Source organism: Rhipicephalus microplus, chromosome 2 (assembly GCF_043290135.1).
Source record: "Rhipicephalus microplus isolate Deutch F79 chromosome 2, USDA_Rmic, whole genome shotgun sequence".
Lineage (NCBI taxonomy): Eukaryota > Metazoa > Arthropoda > Arachnida > Ixodida > Ixodidae > Rhipicephalus > Rhipicephalus microplus.
In genome coordinates, this window is record NC_134701.1 from 110,492,401 (window position 1) to 110,508,642 (window position 16,242).

Below are 16,242 nucleotides of genomic sequence, written 5' to 3' on the forward strand. Positions count from 1 at the left end.
GGGCAGAATGTACACTTTTATCTTTCGCTAATCTAATTGTACGTAGAACATTAACACAATTTTCGTTTACACAGTACGGCGCTTTTTTATTTATTATTGTGTTCTTCATCAAGGACATTTCAAAATTTTGTGTGTGATTCCGTTTTGGCAGCGTTAAAGAAATACGACACGCTATACACACAATCACCGACCTTTCCGTATGCGTATGTGTTGCGTTTTTATGCTGCGCTGCCACAGTGCTTATGCGTTAGAATGTACAGCTAGCCCGCACTTTTCTAAGTGATATGGTGTGTCTTTTTTTCGTAGACAAACTAGTACACAGTTAAACTCTAGGGCACGTATAGTCACGCACGCAGCCAATCAGACTAACACTAAGTGTTGAAATTTTGAAGCAGTGCTTCTCAGCCATTGATGTGTGGGGTCCCCTTGTGCCCCGTCTCTGAAAAAACAACTCCACTTGTCGAACAATCGACGCTAGCACCCACACGTTGGATTCGAATTTGTTACTGCATGTGTAAGTACAAAGCATTTTCTCCTGTAGTGTAGGTACATTGAAAGTCTGTCTGTCTGTCTATCTATCTATCTATCTCTCTATCTATCTATCTATCTATCTATCTATCTATCTCTTAATCTATCTATCTATCTATCTATCTATCTATTTTCGGGCAATTAGAAAATAGATACAATTTGGCTGGTTGTTAGGAAACTTGATATCAGAAAGAAATGCTGATAATACTGCTTGTTCAAGACTCCAAGCAGCAAGAAGTAGTTGGAACTTATTGCCATAGAATGATACATGCTTTTTTCTAGCTTTTTGTTTTCAATATTTATGCGAGATATCTCAGTAAATATTGCCAGAAAAGCAGCTGAGCCTGCCATATAAAATGCGTGGTTGCTTTTGTGTCTTAATCGAAGGTGTATAGCGGTGCTGTCCTTACAACAACCGGGAGTTGACCTAATGTGGTCAACGATCCACGCGTGAGTGCTGCATGGCCTGGAATCTTTTGACACCAGAAACTTTGTCATCAAACACCATGTAACAGCTGCTGGTGTTGCGCACAGGTGAACAGCAAGTCGGGGTGCCTGCGCGACTGCACCGTGGTTAACGACTTTGTGTGCCGCTCGGTGTTGTACAAGCCTAGCCAGGACGGCGCCATGCAGGGCTCAAGTTCAGTCTTTCACGTCGACCACCTCATGCTGCCCAGCAGGCCGGCCACTTTCGCGAGCTAGAGCCCACCACGGCCGTTGCTCGACACAGGCGAGACCAAGGGCATCTACCTAAAGTCTCGCTGTACCAGTGAGTGTGCGCTAGCGTCCATGGACGGGTCAACATAGTCTAACGTTTGTAGCGGTTCGCTTGTGGTGTCTAAAGGAGAGGTATATAGCTGTACAAATAAAATAAAAAAATGAGTAAGTATCCTGACCGCCGATTTACCACTTAACATTATACAGCTGGGGTCGTATAGTTAGAAATAACCAGAAGCTGCACATAATCTATTTCGCGCCTGGCAACCAGGGATATTTATTGTGCGTGGCTGGAAGCTGGGCATTTCATTTTTTATCACCATTGTTTCATGCCTTGTAATTGATTCGGCACCCAGATTGCGGTCAGGCTAACCATCGTAGCTCACCAAATGCATCGTTAAGTGTGGGTTAAGCACATAGAAACAAAGCAAAAGAAAAACATCATTCGCCGTGCCTGTGTTTATGGTGCATTCAAGTGTGCCGCACGTCCTCTGGCGGGGACAACGCCGCAGCTAAGGTCGGCGCTGACTCCGCCGCTTACTATAGCAGCAAGCGGCTGCAGACACTGCTATCCCGTTCCCGTGTGAGCCAAGTGGCCACCGCGGCTGCTTTATGTGCGCTCTGCCTGGCCCCGCATGTGCGTTGGCTGACACGATGCATGTCTCCCCTTCGCGTGTTGCTCGCAGACAGCACGAGGCAGTACACAACCAAGCCCGGCATAATCAAGAGGCCACCAAGCGAAACGAGGACGTCAACCAAGTCTCCGGTCTTCGCTGACTCGCCTGACCCTTCGTGCGACGCCTACGGGGTGTGCTACGGCGGTGAGCATGCGTCTGTCTTTGACCGGCAATTAAGCGGCTCTTATTTGATGACCTTGTACGTTGTGACATATTAACGGTCTAAAGAATGCCACGTCTGAACAAAAAAACTGGAGCCGTTCTTTTCGACCGCGTAGCGTCGGTCATATTTATAGCTGTATCTCAACGTACTTCACTTATAATTACAGACATAAGTTGTCCTTAAAAGCACCTTCGCAGATTAGTTGTACACTATTGAGTGGGATGATCATGCGCGTTATCATTTTGCCCACATGGCCAGTAATGTGGCGCGAATCTCATGTCGGTGCATAAAGTCGTGGCTCATGACTTTAATTTCATGTGTAGCAGCATTTTGTGGGAAGATGTATAGCGGCCTTTTTACAACTTTTTTCCGTTCTTTCATTTGCAGCTCCTCTGTGAGAAAGCTTGACATCTTTCGGTAAAATATTATTAAACGACCCAGCTGTCAAAAAAAAAACTTTGGCGGGTAACAAATTTCTCGGAGTGCCTCGTGTTACATAATAATAGCGGCACCCGTTCGTCCCTCGTAGTCGTAGTCGTAGTGGGTAACCAGTGTTACATTTTAACCTTCAAGGTGAAGCCGGTGGGATATTTCTCCTGTGCTTTGTTGAACAATAAAAAGTTCGTGGCGTGCGCGTTAACTAAAAGCCGAATGCTCCTGTCTCTCATTTCCCATTAGCAGCCATTGGCATGTACATTGAGCACTATCTGACAAGAAAGGGTTGCTACGTTATACTCGCTGGGTGTAACCTCCTTAGATTTAGAAAGGTTTAGTGAGCGTTGAACCACAGTACCATGAATACAGTGAACTGGTATATACCATGAACTCGAGGTGATTAAAGGTGGGAAGTAGACCCGAAGCACAAGCCGTAAGAAAGTGTGCGTATGCCACCTCTCGTTTAGTCTTTGGTATGTCCGCTAGATATCGGTGCTTCTATATAGAGAATATATGATGAAAATATGCGAGATGGTGGTACTTGGAGTGTTGAATAGATTGACGAACGGTCACACAGACTGATGCATGGATGGACGAATGAACGGACGCAGGCGCGGATGCATGGACGAACGCAGGGACGGACGCACGAACAGACGCGCGCACCAACAGACGCGCGCACGGATGGGCAGATGGACTTACGGACGGTCACACAGACGGACGCATAGACGGACGGAAGCAAGGATGAATGGACGGATGAATGCTTCGCCCCACTCTCCATCATTTACTCCGTGGATATGCTGCCGTTTTTTTCAGGGCTATTATACGCAAAAAAAATTTGGTGCGAAAAATAAAGGCAAGAAGTGTGTTATAAAACTCTTACAAGGCAACTGAAAATTGTCGCACAAGTGTGGCCGTCACTAAAACAAACGCAGGTTTATCAAGGCTTCGAGAAAGAATGCTGCAACTACGTATATTGATCCTCCTGAGCGCTTCCTGATGATTCCTATGGCCTTCTTCGGGAGAGATCTACATAGCAGAGATCTAAGCGCACCTCCTCAAGTTCAATATAAATAAATTCATTATGCTGAAACACATCCTGCTTGTTCAAGGTAATCTTGGGGGTAGTTGGTACGTATTCACCGCAAGAATTGTCAACGCTTATGATAATTCATGTTATCGAAAATTGTCAGACTCAACCCATTGCATCAAATAGTACTTATTTTGATGAGTGCGATAAACGCTGGTGAACGCATCTCTGCGCAATGTCACTGAAATATGCGCAAAACAAAAACGCAGCGCTAAAAAATGGAAGATCCCACGTTCAGTGGAAATCAATGATATTGCTACGACGCTGAGGGCACGTGTGAAAGAAGAGGATGACAAGGTTGGGCATCTCCTCAAAGGGGTTGCTAAGGATGTCTACAATTTCCTCATCGGCAAGGACACCTTGGTGTCTTTAGCGGGCGTAATGCAACACTGCCGCACGTTTGAGACCCTGAAGGCTAGGCGCATCAATCCCAAGTTTGGTAGACTTGCCAACGTCAACATCATTGCAAGTGTCGACGTCCCTTCAACATCCCCCTGTGATCTTGCCTCAATAATCAGGCAAATCGTACGCGAAGAACTTGGACGACGTGATGCTGTAAACCCGCCGAGGGCACCTGCTAGCAACGGCTCCCCGCCATACGACGCAATGTGTGCTGCCGTTGACGCCACGCTATATGATGTGCCCCAATCACGAGCACCAAAGCCCCCAATCGACAACCTACATCAACGCCGTGGTTTCCAGAACGCCTCCCGCCAACCACCTACAATGGTGTCTTCGTGGGACGATCATGGGTACATGGCGCCTCGTGGAAGGTTTGGCGACGTGCGTGAGGCCCCTGTTTGCTATAACTGTGGTTTCCGTAGATATGTGGCTTGATTCTGTGGTCACAGGCGTCATTCCTAGCAGCACTGCTACGAGGATCCTCAGCTCCTTCTCGACAAAACCGCTGGCGCGGTGGTATGCCCTCAATGTGGGATGCGTACGTTGGGGACGAATTCCAGCAAACGACCCAAAGTGATACACATGTGGGACGCAATTTCCACCGGAATTTACGCAACGACTCACCTTCCTCCATGCGAAGCTTGACACACCACACAACACGCCGGTTCCGTTCCCCATCTCCGGGTCGACAAGTCACCTCCCCGCCTCCAGGAAACTAGGTGGTGCGGCCATTACCGTCGCCGAACATTTTTCACTACATCCGCCTATGCTTCCACCCGTTTTTATGACGCAAACTAGGGTCGCCGTGCTTATTGATGGACTTCCTACGATGGCTTTGATAGATACTGGAGCAGCTGTTTCAGTAATGAGTTTTGACTTCAAATTGCCGCTAGGACATAAAGTGATGTTTCGCTGGGACAGTTGTGAATCATTTCGTGCAGTGGGGAGACACTGTGCCCGATCGATGTGTGCGTTGTTAGTGTCACTTTGGGCGACAAGGTGTTTGAGGCTAATTCGCTGACCTGACCAGCTCCACCCATGACATCATCTTGGGGATCGATTTTCTACGCGAGTGCGGTGCTACTGTAGATTACGGTGCTGGCGAGATTATGCTATCGGCATTTACTGACGATCCCAGGCGCTGTCAAGAATCTATCGCCGTCATTGAGGATGTTCTCTTGCCGCCCAACTCGATGAAGGCCGTACGCGTTGACGCCTCTGCCTCGAACGCCGGCACGTTTGATGTTCTTGTGGAGCCCATTACTCTCAATTGCGCCAAGGAAAATGTGCTCGTTCCACAATGCGTTCTGTCGATCAGTGATAGGTGATCGGCATTATGGGTGTCGAACTATTCAAATGAACCTGTCATGCTACCCAGTGGATTGCGACTCCTACTCTTCGAACAAAATGCGACCATTTTTATTGCATATTTAGGCGACGAGAGCATAGATCCTATTGGTGCAACGTACCATACAAAAGCCAACATTCTGAGTATGGTAAACAAGTCACTATCATCAGAAAAAAGTCAAGCTTTGGTCGAAGTCCTTGCGAAGCACGCTACTATATTTGACTTTCGCAGAATGAAGAGCAAATAAGTGTACCCGAGTCGCGCACTCGCCACGGGATTGACACAGGGTCCACTCACCCGGTCATTTCTCAGCAGGTAGAAGAGATGTTAAAAAAAGGGTCATCCAAAAGTCGTGTAGCCCTTGGGCTACCCCTGTGATTCTTGTCCGAAAAAAGAATGGTACATGGCGATTCTGCGTGGACTACAGACGGCTCAACTCTGTTACTGAAAAGGATGGCTACCCGCTTCCCAGGATTGATGATGCCATCGATTGTTTACATTTGGCATCATACTTCTCCTCCATGGATTTGAGATCTGGTTATTGGAAAATCCCCATGCACCCAAATGACAACGAGAAAACGGCCTTCATATCCCCAGATGGTCTATTTGAATTCAATGTAATGCCTTTTGACCTACGCAACACTCCAGCCACGTTTGAGCGCTTCATGAACTCTGTGTTACGTGGACAAAAGTGGGAAGTTTGTCTTTGCTACCTGGATGACATGATAATTTTTGGCCGTACATTCAATGAACACAACCATCATCTAGACATTGTTATCACCTGCCTTGAGAGAGCTAAGCTCACCGCGAACTCTAAGAAGTGTAACTTTGGCATGCGAGAGTCCAGGGATCTTGCAGATCACCGCTCGTGCCAACCTCGTTCTCTTCTTCCAAGCTTCCCCTCAGTATCGTAGCAATATGATAAGCACGAATAAGAAAGCTTGATATATCACTTTAACATCAGCACAACGCTACGAGGTGCAAGTGAATCATGCCGTAAGATTTTCTTGTCATGATTATTATGTTTGGATGTGTCGTTTACCTCCGTCATCTATTCACGTCACGTGATACCAAATTTAGTATATGTGGAGCTAGGGAAACTGCCACGAGCAAGCTATTAGCGTGGTATGTTGTCATGTTCTTACATGACACGCGTGTAAGTATTATGTTTGCACCTGTTATATATTTCCTCATTCGTTTATGTCACGTAACACCAAATTGAGTATGTGTGGTGCAAAACAGCCGCGAGCGCATTATGAAGAGCCTATTATACTCCAATGTAGCGTTGACATGCGCGTGCGCGGGGCGCAGCGACGCTACATTACCTAAACGCGAGCACTCTATTCACCTTTTCATAAACGCCTCCCTGGGCGCCGCCATAGCCCTCCTTGGGCTGTGCAAATTGACGCGTCCCCTCGAATATGCACTGACAACGCTGCGCCCTTAGCCTTTGTACTCCCGCGCACAGCCCATCATGGCGTTGTTTTTCTTACTTCCTGTGAAAAGCTGTTTAGTTTGACGCCAAGCGCAACTGACGCTTGTGACGCTTGTTTTCGCCATGCAACCGTCCCATACCACACCAGTTTTGCAACATGCCACGTGAACGAAAGCATCGCAAGAGCTGCAGGACCATGAATTGTAAATCATGACATTCATGACATAAATGTCATCATTTTCATGTCATGACAAGTCATGTATATTCTTCATACAGTCATGTTATGCCATACCAGGTTTGGTATTGATATCGTTATCAAAACTGTCACGAGAGCTAAAAGTCTTAGGCGGCTAGATAGATAGATAGATAGATAGATAGATAGATAGATAGATAGATAGATAGATAAATAGATAGATAGATACTCTTAAACTCGCCAAAGTTCGCTAAGAAATGCTTCGCATTTAAATCAGGCAAGAACAAACGTCGAAAAAACACATGCACACTGATGCATTCTTCATAATAATGCCTTGAGTATTCTGAAGTCCACGACAGCACACCATCAGCTACGCTACATAGCACCAGCAAGCCTTCAGACATCACTGCCCAACTGCCAACTCAACAAAAAAAGATGGCCCCTCCAATAACCATTTGATCGCTGCCAAAAAAAATCCAGCTTCACTGGCACCATGCAGATATTGCCTCATTTGAAACATTTATTAGGTTCATTTTTCAGAGCTTTACTTCACAGAACATCGAGGTACCTTCGCCAAGAATGTAGCACCGCATGGGCAGCTAGTCGTACCTGATGCTCAGATATGTATAAATGGCACCGACGTCTCAACACAAGAATTGTCATAAAAGGCGTGAGCCTTGTGAACTAAACCCAATCGGTCCAACCTTATAAAAAAACAGAGATGGCTAATTTTTGTCGGATGCCGTGCAACACGCCTTCTTCACCTAAGTGTCAATAATGATTGATTTGCGGGGTTTAACGTCCCAAAACCACCATATGATTATGAAAGACGCCGTAGTGGAGGGCTCCGGAAATTTCGACCACCTGGGGTTCTTTAACGTGCGCCCAAATCTGAGCACACGGGCCTACAACATTTCCGCCTCCATCGGAAATGCAGCCGGCGCAGCCGGGATTTGATCCCGCGACCTGCGGATCAGCAGCCGAGTACCTTAGCCACCAGACCACCGCGGCGGGGCCCTAAGTGTCACTAAATTGTCATAAAAGGAGTGGGCCGTGTGAACAGAACCCATTCTTTCCAACGTCATAAAAACAAACAACGATGGCTCAGTTTCGTGGGATGACTTGCCACATGCCTTCTTCCCCAAAGTTTTTCAATATTAAACTTCACAACACGGAAAGAGACGGGGTACTATAGCATCTAACAGAGACGTTATATTCAAGACACGTGCCACAGCTATTGCCTGCGCTTACACGCAGATGTTGATGGTTCAGCCAAGCGTGTTGCAGCTCTTAACGTCGTCTATACACTTTTGCTGTAAAAAACAAAAATCCCAGTACTATACGCTGACGACATAGCAGAACTGGCACCTTCCCAAGCTTCCTCTTGGTTTTTTCTCCAGCTTCAACTCGGCTTTTCACAGGTCCAATCTGGCTTTTCTCAGCTTCAACCTAAATTTTGCTGATCTCAAACTTGGCTGCCTTCAAGCTTTTGCCACTTTTGGTTTTACTTTTGCTCTCTCTGATTTGGCGACTCACTGCCTTCATTTATGGCCGCATACGCCCTACTACTTGCATCACTGCCCATATTGTTTGCTCACGTTTTTAACCACCTGTATCTCGCCAACCATCTCTTCCTTTCTCACTTCCCCTCCTCCTTGTGTCTATTGCCACTTGTCAAACTAAGCAGAACATGGCTGTGACGTGCTTTAACACATCCCCCTTCACCTCACCACCACAACACTCTTTACCCTCGTTACCCTTATACAACCTTTCCCTTAAAACGCGGAGAAGGAAGACGAAGTGATTCGTTTACGGAACACATCTTGCTCGTCTTTGTGCTTTTCTGGATTTTTCGCCGCAGTTGTGAGGTCTATCGCCTCATATATTGTGGTGATGGATGTTCAACCTCACGGGGCACCGTCCAAGTCCGGTTAGACCGCTGGGACTGCTTCGAGGAAGCGAGGAAACGCTTTTAGTGAGAGTGAGGACACTGAGCTATACTCCGCATCAAGCGACGAGTCCTCGGACGACGGTTTCCAACCCGTCCTGTACCGCAAGGCTAAACGACGGATCGTCAATGCATCTTCGGCGTCGACGCACTACTACCGTGAAAACTGCCCCTCAGCGATGGCCTCATTCTATCCTGTTTGTGCCACTGAAGGCTACTGACAGTCTACGCGGGCTGAACAGGCAAGCGCTCTCTGTGTATCTCGAGAATATTACGCCAAATCAGATCAAAGAAATACGTCTAAACGCAAGAAAGAACATCTTGGCAATCGATGTGCTGAACCCACGTGCGCTAAACGCGCTTCAGAAAGTAACGCAACTGGGTAACATCAATGTCAAGTCTATAATACCAGCTGATAGCACCACTTCAACAGGAGTCATTTATGACATCGCCACTGAAATTCAAGACTCGGATCTTTCAGTGCTAATAAAACCGGCGAATGAATATAACGTCGTTGTGAATGTCATTGTGTGAGAATTACGTTCAAAGGGGACTGTCTCCCCTTCCATGTGAAGGTTGGCCACTTTCGTCACCAGGTCCGACCATTTATTCCAAAACCTATGCGATGTCATAAGTGCCAGAAGATCGGCCATGTGCAGGGAGCGTGCAGGAACTCTGAAGTGTGCCTCCGATGCTCAGAACCACATACCGAGGACAAATGCAGCGCAACCATACTGAAGTGCCCTAATTGTCAAGGTGCCCACGGCGCATCTTCCAAAGACTGTCCACGCATAAAGAAGGAGTTTACTATTCTTAGACAAACGATGCGAGACAGCTCTACCCACAAAGAGGCCGCGGAAAAAGTCCGGCGAAGACGACGACGTCACCGTCGAAGATCTTCGCGAAGAACGCAGTCAACTACAAGAAGTAAGCCAACGCATCTGGGAACGAGGCCCACTGCAGGGTACACCGCGGCGAACGCAGACAATAGAAGACAAAAAACAAGTAGATCTCTCTCTACTGAAGATTGGCCGCCACTTACGCGCACGCAACTTGTGGAAGAACCACATCAGAAGCCGCATTCATCAGAGCAAGCTGCGACAACAGAGGAGCAGCGGAACTTGAATAAACAAGTGATTGCTCTTCTACGACCCATAATTAATGCCATTCGCACGGTGTTAAACAACATGCGCACAACGTCAGCCAAAAGTGCACTCCAAGTACTGGACGCTCTGAGTCCAGTACTGGCGGCTCTTGAGTAGATAATCGCCCACCAGCCACTGTCTTTCAGGGAAGAGGTCGAAAAAGCAACAACTTTTTCAGTGGAATGCACGGGGACTGAAATCACGCCGTGCAGATTTCCGTCGGTTCGTTTCCACCAATATTTTTCCCATCATCGTCATCTGCGAGCCAAGTTTATCGAGCGCTATTAGACTCTCCGGATACGAATCCTTCATGTCGGCTTGTTATAGTGGAAACAGCAAGGTCCTGCTGTTTATTCGACGTGACCTGACCTACACTATTCGGCCTGTACCACCTGACAACTATAACCAATATATATGCTTAACCGTGAAGAAAAGGGGTCCTACTGTCACTGTTGTCGGTGCATACCTGTCGCCATCAAGTAGACTTGACCACAGAAGACTAGGACACATCCTATCATCCACTCCTGGCCCATGAGTGATCATCGGAGACTTCAACGCCCACCATACGCTATGGAAGAGCCCGAAGATCAGCTCAAAGGGTAGAAGTCTGATAACGTTTGCTTCAGACAACGAGCTGTGCTTGTTAAATGATGGCAGCCCAACATTTTTACGTGGCCCTGGATACAGCAGTTGCTTTGACTTGGCTTTTGTTTCTCGAGGTCTCGTCAGATGTGCCGGATGGTTTGCGGACATAGAAACACATGGGAGCGACCACATTCCTACATATGTCAAGATCAGAGGATTATCACCTTGCAAGGTACGTGAAACTATCCAAAGAGTGGACTAGACCAAGTTTGAATCTCTCATGGAAGAACGCTGTCAAGAGAACACCTCATTTGACTTAGAAGAGGTGATCAAGTCCACAGTGCAAGACACAGTGTGCACCCTCACATGCTCTTCGAGAGTAACCCGAATTTGATGTGGAATTAGAACGACTTCGGGCTCTCCGACGGCGTGCGGAACAAACGTACCGACGCGCGAAAGCAATCGACGATTTACGAATCGCTAGACGTTTTCAGAAGAAGATACAACGCCGCATAGACAAGCTAGAGTCACAACGTTGGGCAGCCTTCTGCGCTTCGTTAGATCCTCGCAAGCCTTTATCACACCTGTGGAGGACAATAAGAGGGCTTCGGACATGTCCCATTCAGCGATCTCCATTCAAGGCTCTAGCCCTCTCTCAACAGAGATCGGAGGTCGACGTGGCAAAAGAGTTCTGTGCCAACTTATCTGGTCAACTCGCAGATCCCAACATCTCCACGCTCTCACGTGGTGGCACGACATCACACGATCACCACATGGACCAATTTTTTTCTATTCATGAGCTTAAAGCAGCACTGGCTTTGTGTAGACGGAAATCAGCACCCAGGCCTGATGGAATATCTTACAGAGCACTGTGTCACCTTGGTGAGTATGCGAGGAGTGAACTCCTCGAGATATACAACGACTCGTGGCGAGAGGGCACCCTCCCAGTTAACTGGAAGACCAGCCGTTTGGTTCCATTACTGAAGCCTGGGAAGTCCCTATTGGGGCTCACATCATACCGCCCGATTGCACTGGCTAGTTGCTTGGGCAAAGTGATGGAGAGGATGGTACTTGAACGGCTAGAATGGTTCCTGGAGCATCACAACATCTACCCGGACGCTATGACGGGATTTCGCCGTGGCCGGTCATCAATTGATAGCGTCATAGACCTGGTCAGCTACGTGCAACACAAAAAAGGCCGTAAGCGTCTCTGCGCTTCTTTATTTCTTGATGTTAAAGGGGCGTACGATAACGTCACACATGAAGCTGTGCTCACCGCTCTCAAGGAGGTAGGAGTGGGTGATTGGATGTTTCAGTGGCTACGCAGCTATCTCTCTGAGCGATTCTTTTTCGTGAGAACCGAGGATGGTGACACTTCGCTACATTACAGCCACCGTGGTGTTCCCCAGGGTGGCATACTTAGCCCTGTACTATTCAACCTGACGCTAATAGCTCTCAATGAGCATCTGCCAAGTACTGTCAGATTGTCAATGTACGCGGACGACATCTGCGTTTGGACGTCTGCAGTAACACGTCTTTAGCTGCGAGCGCGAATTCAGAGAGCTGCCACTCAAGTTGCTATTTACCTCCGTCAACGAGGTCTGGAAATTTCCTCTGATAAATGTGCACTAGTGGCATTTACGCGCAAACCAATGCATAACTACAGCGTTCTGATAAACAGCGAAAGAATACGTCACCTCCGATCATACAAGTTCCTAGGTGTTATAATTGACAGAGACCTCTCATGGAGCTCACATGTATCATACATGAAAAGGCGATTGACAGGCATCTGTCATTTGTTCAAGTTCTTCGCTGGAAAGAACTGGGGAATGTCCACAACTGCTATGGTGCGACTATACAGGTTTCTTTTCCTTGGATTACTTCGGTACAGCCTACCAGTGTTAACCAATGCAAGTAAAACAAGCCTACGAATGCTTCAAAGTGTCCAGGCTCAAGCACTCCGGATATGTTTAGGCTTGCCCCAAAGTGCGTCAACAGCGGCAACTATCGCCATCACAAGGGACAACCTCATCAAGACCCACATTAATGTGGAAGTGCTGAGGACACATATACGACTCCTTGCTCGAACCCCTCGACATCACCTAGCCTCTCTACCAGTGGTCCGACCATGCACATCTTACTGCAAAACAGTGACAACACATGGTGAGTCGATCCCAACTTCGTTCTCTCCTGCCGCTAGACATGTGACTCCACCATGGTGCCTCGCTCAACCAATGATTATTATTAACATACCTGGCGTCGAGAAAAAGGCCAATTTGTCATCGCCGGCTCTTAAACAGCTCACACTACTTCTCTTGTATGAGAAATATCAAGACTCCACATATATCTACACTGACGGATCGGTTCAGCCGGACAGCTCTACAGGAGCAGTAGTGATACCAAGGTTGGCCACGACAATTAAATTCAAGGCATCTCACGCAACAACATCAACGGCAGCAGAACTGGCAGCACTTCGTGCCGCGTTGCAATTTGTAGTTGATCAACCTACACGCAAGTGGACTATTTTTTGCGACTCGAAGGCGGCACTGCAATCTCTACTATCAGCCTTACGCCGTGGACCACAAGAGCAGCTGGTACTAGAGATAGCAGAGGTTATACACCACCTGACTGAGAAAGGGCACCAAATTACATTTCAGTGGTTGCCCAGTCACTGCGGAATCATCGGCAACGAGCGGGCCGATCAAGCGGCCCGCTCAGCCCAAACAGAAGATCATAAACTGCGACTACCACTTTCTAGGACGGATGCTGCACGAGAGCTCCGCAGACTTGCTCGCCGGCAAACCATATCGCAATGGAATCAGCCGCACTTCAAGCATGCCCGACTGTACTCGCTTGACCCTACGCTAAGTCTTCAAGTCCCGTCGAGGCTTCGCCGAGCAGACCAGACCCTGTTATCTAGGCTGTGGTTGGGCGTTGCATTTACCAACGCCTACGCCTTCCGCATTGGGATGGCCGACACCGCAGCCTGTGGCCACTGCGGCAAGGAAGAAACCATTCAACATGTTCTTTGTGAGTGCCTAGCGTATAGTAGGCGGCGACTATGCCTTCGCAGGGAACTCAACAAATTAGATTATCAGCCTCTGTCGGAGCAGGAAATTCTGCAGTATCGTCATGATGTGACTTCACAGAAGAGGGCCCTGAAAGCGCTGCTGCACTTTTTGCGATTGACCGGCCTTGCTGAACGGTTGTAGCTGGGACGCCCTTCCTGTGTGTGTTTTCGTTTTTTTTATGAGTGCGCGTGCGTTTTTTTCCTCTATCTAACCCCTCTTTCTTGCCCCTACTTCCCCACCCCCAGCGCTGGGTAGCAAACCAGATGCCAATATCTGGTTAACCTCCCGGCCTTTCCTTTTTCACTCTCTCTCTCTCTTCCCTTAAAACGCGAAATATGTAGCATTGTACCCGTCCACTCAAATTTCTAATTTTTACGCAACATCCTAAAGCACGCTTATGACATTCCAAGAAATTGAGATAGAGAATTATGTCATTATTGCTACGCTTGCTAAATATTCTTAACTAGCGTTTATTTTAAGAAATAAAATATTCCCTAGCCATTCTTGTAGATTTAGCACAGAAAAAAGAAGCAAATAGTAAGCTGAAAGCGCACCCGCCGTTTGTATTTGGCTGTGTTTGTTTTGAGCAAAATAAAAAAAAAACTAATAAGGTTGATATTGGATAATGTCAAGTTGAGTGAGCCGTCAAACATTGTAGTGGCTTAATCGAAGTGATCGGCTGCACATTGGGATTAAGACAAGCCACATTCACCGTACATATGGTTCAATTGGTCCTGTGCACACTTATACTTTGCCATCTTTTACCAATAGCCTGCAGAAGATTGAAAAACAAGTTACACCCGCATATGTTGATGCTGTGTCTGAAGGGTGAAATTACGATGAGTATGCTATTGGTAGAACTTGGCTTTGAACAGCCGGGTCAAGTTCTCTGCTGTCCTTTTGGACAGTACTGCCTTAAGCTTTCACAGTTCTGCTGTCAAAACTCATCACGATGGCACCCTAAAAAATATTCGAAAGAAATCCACGCATTTTCGCTAACTGAGTGAAGTGAGTGGGTGAATAAGCTAGGTTATAAGGTTTATAATGTCTGCTTTGAAGTCGTCGACTAGTGTGAAGAACGGAGTGATTCGTGGACGCACGGGCACAGAGCCAGACGGTGCATGTGATCGTATATTGTGCTGTCGTGCACTCTCCATTTGCAATAAAAATGCACTTTTAGGCACAGTGGAGTAACAAGTGTGACACCAGTTATTTTGTGCTCTTTTTGTGTAAACCTCTGCGTATAAGTTTCGTACCTCTGTTAAGTTTGAGTAGCGCTTCGAGTGTTGAGCTGTGAAGGTTAGTAGCTTGCGCTTTTTCTGTGTGTGTATTTTTTGTGCGTTCTTTTGTCTCGACCAGCGTGCTGCAGGTTTCACTCTGATTACCACTCCTAGCGTCATAATTCAATATGTTGCTATCACATTCGTTGCTTCGCCCTTCCAACAGAACTGTGAATTTTTGTCTAGCTCACTGATCAGCTATGAAGTTCTGCTGTAATATGCAGACGACTAACGCGAAATTGACAACCCTACGCTCCCCGTGGGCACAGTATACTGCAGATGTGTCAAAAACAACTGTTCGAAGATTTACGGTGTTCTGTGCCCTTTTATTAGCGTTGGTTAGCTCTACCTAGAAATATATAAAGAGGAACTTAATTGCAAACTAGTCAGGTCGCTTCAGGTAAGTACCACTTCAACGGCTAAAAACATGACTTCAGTGGAATGTACACACAAGAGAGCACAGCCACGGTGTAACAGCACTGTGTTAATATTACAGATCACAGGAGGAACACAAGACAAAAGGGAACAAAAAGTCACTATAATCGGTTACATCCTCAGAATAAATGTAAGCGCCACTCACTACGGTCACCGTCTCACCCAAACCGAATTTTCAAAAAGGAGTATAGAAAAATTGCTTAAGCCTTTAGATCATGATACGCACTCTACTACAAGTTTGTTTAGAAAAAGTGTTTAACAATTTTGAGTACTTGTTATTTAACTATGGAAGAGCAGTGAGCCATCCCGATGCGCTTGACAGATGCGTCATGCACAAACGTTGAATGATTTAAAGGGATGAGTACACTTTAACACTCTTAATCTGGTAATCTGTTTCCACATAGGTTCCAGCTAGTAAGCGGAACATTTTTGCAAAAAAGTTATTTTTAGTTAAATGGAGATGCGTCCCAGATAACGTTTCGAGTATGAGGAACAGTGTTCCCCACATGATTCAATTGGTTGTGTAGGTTTCAGCATTCCACTTATTCAGTACCTAGAGAATTTGTGCATCCTAGGGAATTTATGCACAGCATTACTAGCTTCGACCGTATTTCTTGCATAGGTGTACAGATATGATACTTGAATGAGGCAAGTAAGCATTGAATTTTCTCATACATTTTCCGCATAACTGAACGGACGAATTGGGGGTCATTTTTAGCATAATATGATACCATTGAAAAAAATTGTTTTACTGAATTGCTTCTCAGGTATGTCATCGTGGAACACACCAGTA